The sequence below is a fragment of the Arachis stenosperma genome, chromosome 3 (assembly GCF_014773155.1).
Source record: "Arachis stenosperma cultivar V10309 chromosome 3, arast.V10309.gnm1.PFL2, whole genome shotgun sequence".
Lineage (NCBI taxonomy): Eukaryota > Viridiplantae > Streptophyta > Magnoliopsida > Fabales > Fabaceae > Arachis > Arachis stenosperma.
The window spans coordinates 78,211,196-78,216,594 of NC_080379.1; the positions used below are offsets into that span (position 1 = coordinate 78,211,196).

The following is a 5,399-nucleotide window of genomic DNA, read 5'->3' on the forward strand; positions in this document are numbered from 1 at the left end:
CTCTCCTTTTGGATTTTCTTCTGTGTTGCTTGGGAGAGTACTAGGAGGGAGTTCAGTAACTTTCTTGCTCAGCTGTCCCACTTGTGCCTCCAAATTCTAATGGAGGACCTTGTTTCAGTCATGAAACTTTGAGTGGTTTTGATTAGATCAGAGACCATAGTTGCTAAGTCAGAGGGGTTCTGCCTAGAATTCTCTGTCTGTTGCTGAGAAGATGGAAAAGGCTTGCCATTGCTAAACCTGTTTCTTCCACCATTATGTTGTTAAAACCTTGTTGAGGTCTTTCTTGATTCTTGCATGAGAAATTTGGTGATTTCTCCATGAAGAATTATAGGTGTTTCCATAGGGTTTCTCCTAGGTAATTCACCTCTTCCATTGAAGGGTTTCAGGATCAGAGGCTTCTTCTTCAGATGAAGCATCCTTAGTACTGCTTGGTGCATTTTGCATTCCGGACAGACTTTGAGAAATCAAATTGACTTGTTGAGTCAATATTTTATTCTGAGCCAAAATGGCATTCAGAGTATCAATCTCAAGAACTCCTTTCTTCTGATTGGTCCCATTGTTCACAAGATTCCTTTCAGAAGTGTACATGAATTGGTTATTTGCAACCATTTCAATTAGCTCTTGAGCTTCTGTAGGCGTCTTCTTCAAATGAAGAGATCCTCCAGCAGAGCTATCCAAAGACATCTTGGACAGTTCAGAGAGACCATCATAGAAAATACCTATGATGCTCCATTCAGAAAGCATGTCTGAGGGACACTTTCTGATCAATTGTTTGTATCTTTCCCAAGCTTCATAGAGGGATTCACCATCCTTTTGTCTGAAGGTTTGGACTTCCCCTCTAAGCTTACTCAATTTTTGAGGTGGAAAGAACTTTGCCAAGAAGGCATTGACTAGCTTTTCCCAAGAGTCCAGGCTTTCTTTAGGTTGAGAGTCCAACCATATTCTAGCTCTGTCTCTTACAGCAAAAGGGAATAGCATCAGTCTGTAGACCTCAGGGTCAACCCCATTAGTCTTGACTGTGTCACAGATTTGCAAGAATTCAGCTAAAAACTGATGAGGATCTTCCAATGGAAGTCCATGGAACTTGCAATTCTGTTGCATTAGAGAAACTAATTGAGGCTTAAGCTCAAAGTTGTTTGCTCCAATGGCAGGGATAGAGATGCTTCTCCCATAGAAGTCGGGAGTAGGTGCAGTAAAGTCACCCAGCACCTTCCTTGCATTGTTGGCATTGTTGTTGTTTTCGGCTGCCATGTCTTCTTCTTTGAAGAATTCGGTCAGGTCCTCAACAGAGAGTTGTGCCTTAGCTTCTCTTAGCTTTCGCTTCAAGGTCCTTTCAGATTCAGGGTCAGCTTTAACAAGAATGCCTTTGTCTCTGCTCCTGCTTATATGAAAGAGAAGAGAACAAGAAAATATGGAATCCTCTATGTCACAGTATAGAGATTCCTTGAGGTGTCAGAGGAAGAAGAAAGATAGAAGACAGAAGTAGAAAATTCGAACTTATCAAAGAAGATGGAGTTCGAATTTTGCATTAAGGAATAGTGTTAGTCCCTAAATAGAAGGATGTGGGAAGAAGGGAAGTGATTTTCGAAAATCAAGTGAAATATTTTGAAAAACACTAATTAGTTTTTGAAAATAAGAGTGGGAAAGAAATCAAGTGATTTTTGAAAAAGATTTTGATATTAGAAGTCAAAAAGATTTGATTGAAAACTATTTTGAAAAAAGATGAGGTTAAGAAGATATGATTGATTTTAAAAAGATGTGATTGAGGAAATATGATTTGAAAACAATTTTAAAAAGATTTGATTTTAAAAATTAATGACTTGCCTAACAAGAAAAGATATGATTCAAACATTAAACCTTTCTCAACAGAAAAGGCAACAAATTTGAGATGTTCAATCAAATCATTAATTGTTAGCAAGTATCTTTGAAAAAGGAAAGAAATTGATTTTGAAAACATTTGATTGAAAAGATATGATTTGAAAAAGATTTGATTTTGAAAAACTTTGAAAACTTGAAAAAAAATTGATTTGAAAACAAAATCTTCCCCCTTGTGCCATCCTGGCGTTAAACGCCCAGAATGGTGCACATTCTGGCGTTTAACGCCCAAAACTATACCCTTTTGGGCGTTAAACGCCAACCAGGTACCCTGGCTGGCGTTTTAAACGCCAGTCTGTCCTTCTTCACTGGGCGTTTTGAATGCCCAGCTTTTTCTGTGCAATTCTCTGCTGTATGTTCTGAATCTTCAATTCTCTGTATTATTGACTTGAGAAGACACAAATTAAAATATTTTTGGGATTTTAATAATCAAAATGCAACTAAAATCAAATAACAATGCATGCAAGACACCAAACTTAGCAGTTTGTATACTACTGACACTAATGAGAATGCATATGAGACACACAAAACACTCAAGTCCAGAGAATTCAAAGATCAGAGTAAGAAATAATCAAAAATTACTTGAAGATCCTTAAGACACATGAATGAATGCATGCAATTGACACCAAACTTAAGATGAGACACTAGACTCAAACAAGAAACATAAAATATTTTGGTTTTATGATTTTGTAATTTTCTTGTGCTTTTTTTTCGAAATTAAGTGAAAAGATATCAAATTCTTAATGAGAATTCCAGGAATCATGCAATGTTAGTCTAAAGCTTCAGTCTAAAGGAATTAGACATGGCCAGCCAAGCTTCAGCAGGACATTGCATTCAAGAGCTAAATTGATGATAATCAATCAGCTTTGGTGATGATAAGAACATCACCTTGAAACACTATAATTCATTCTTAAGAACTCTGAAGAAAAATACCTAATCTAAGCAACAAGATGAACCGTCAGTTGTCCATACACAAAACAATCCCCGGCAACGGCGCCAAAAACTTGGTGCGCGAAATTGTGATCACTACACAACTTTACACAACTAACCAGCAAGTGCACTGGGTCGTCCAAGTAATAAACCTTACGCGAGTAAGGGTCGATCCCACGGAGATTGTCGGTATGAAGCAAGCTATGGTCACCTTGTAAATCTTAGTCAGGCAGACTCAAATGGGTATAGTGATATACGAATAAAGCATAAAGATAAAGATAGAGGTACTTATGTATATCATTGGTGAGAGCTTCAGATAAGCGTATGAAGATGCCTTCCCTTCCGTCTCTCTGCTTTCCTACTGTCTTCATCCAATCCTTCTTACTCCTTTCCATGGCAAGCTTATGTAGGGTTTCACCGTTGTCAGTGGCTACCTCCCATCCTCTCAGTGAAAATGTTCCTATGCTCTGTCACAGCATATGGCTAATCAGCTGTCGGTTCTCGGTCAGGCCGGAATAGAATCCATGATTCTTTTGCGTCTGTCACTAACGCCCCGCTGCTAGGAGTTTGAAGCACATCACAGTCATTCATCATTGAATCCTACTCAGAATACCACAGACAAGGTTAGACCTTCCGGATTCTCTTGAATGCCGCCATCGTCTTGCCTATACCACGAAGACTCTGATCTCACGGAATGGGCTCGTTTGTCAGGCGAGCACTCGGTTGTCAGGCGATCAACCATGCACGTGTATCAGGAATCCAAGAGATATTCACTAGAGCCTTGATTGCTTGTAGAACAGAAGTGGTTGTCAGTCACCTTGTTCATAAGTGAGAATGATGATGAGTGTCACGGATCTCACATTCATCAAGTTGAAGACAAGTGATATCTTGGACAAAGAACAAGCAGAATTGAATAGAAGAACAATAGTAATTGCATTAATACTCGAGGTACAGCAGAGCTCCACCTAATCTATGGTGTGTAGAAACTCCACCGTTGAAAATACATAAGAACAAGGTCTAGGCATGGCCGAATGGCCAGCCTCCCAAAGTGATCAAAAGATCTAAAGAAAAAGGTTCCAAAGATCAGAAGATGAAAATACAATAGTAAGAGTTCCTATTTATAAGAAACTAGTAGCCTAGGATGTACAGAGATGAGTAAATGACATAAAAATCCACTTCCGGGCCCACTTGGTGTGTGCTTGGGCTGAGCAATGAAGCAATTTCGTGTAGAGACTCTTCTTGGAGTTAAACGCCAGCTTTTATGCCAGTTTGGGCGTTTAACTCCCATTTAGGTGCCAGTTCCGGCGTTTAACGCTGGAATTTCTGTAGGTGACTTTGAACGCCGGTTTGAGCCATCAAATCTTAGGCAAAGTATGGACTATCATATATTGCTGGAAAGCCCAGGATGTCTACTTTCCAACGCCGTTGAGAGCGCGCCAATTGGGCTTCTGTAGCTCCAGAAAATCCACTTCGAGTGCAGGGAGGTCAGAATCCAACAGCATCTGCAGTCCTTTTCAGTCTCTGAATCAGATTTTTGCTCAGATCCCTCAATTTCAGCCAGAAAATACCTGAAATCACAGAAAAACACACAAACTCATAGTAAAGTCCAGAAAAGTGAATTTTAACTAAAAACTAATAAAAATATACTAAAAACTAACTAAATCCTACTAAAAACATACTAAAAACAATGCCAAAAATGGTACAAATTATCCGCTCATCAGATGGCCATGTGCCTTAGACACAAGGTAGTCCCCATTCAATTGAAGGACTAATTCTCCTCTGTTGACATCTATCACAGCTCCTGCTGTGGCTAGGAAAGGTCTTCCAAGGATGATACAATCATCCTCTTCCTTCCTAGTGTCTAAGATTATGAAATCAGCAGGGATGTAAAGGCCTTCAACCTTTACTAACACGTCCTCTACTATTCCATAAGCTTGTCTCAATGACTTGTCTGCCAGTTGTAATGAGAACAAGGCAGGTTGTACCTCAATGATCCCCAGCTTCTCCATTACAGAGAGTGGCATAAGATTTATCCCTGACCCCAGATCACACAGAGCTTTTTCAAAGATCATGGTGCCTATGGTGCAAAGTATTAAGAACTTGCCAGGATCTTGTTTCTTTTGAGGTAGAATTTTCTGAATCCAAGTATCCAGTTCATTAATGAGCAAGGGAGGTTCACTTTCCCAAGTCTCATTACCAAATAACTTGGCATTCAGCTTCATGATAGCTCCTAAATATTGAGCAACTTGCTCTCCAATTACATCTTCATCCTCTTCTGAGGATGAATAGTCTTCAGAGCTCATGAATGGCAGAAGGAGATTCAATGGAATCTCTATGGTCTCTATATGAGCCTCAGATTCCTTTGGATCCTTAATAAGAAACTCCTTCTTGCTTGAGGGGCGTCCCAGGAGGTCTTCCTCACTAGGATTTTCGTCCTCCTCCTCCCTTGTGCATTCGGTCACTTTGACTATGTCAATGGCTTTGCACTCTCCTTTTGGATTCTCTTCTGTATTGCTTGGGAGAATACTGGGAGGAGTTTCAATGATTTTCTTACTCAGCTGGCCCACTTGTGCCTCCAAATTTCTAATGGAGGA

The 5,399-nt window shown here is 39.7% G+C and overlaps 1 non-coding gene across 1 annotated transcript; it reads left to right on the top strand.

Moving 5' to 3' along the window:
• Nucleotides 1-738: 738 nt before the first annotated feature.
• On the top strand, nucleotides 739-846 carry LOC130971794 (small nucleolar RNA R71). Its single transcript, XR_009083003.1, has one exon. It is a non-coding gene; the product is annotated as a small nucleolar RNA R71 (small nucleolar RNA).
• Nucleotides 847-5,399: the final 4,553 nt, after the last annotated feature.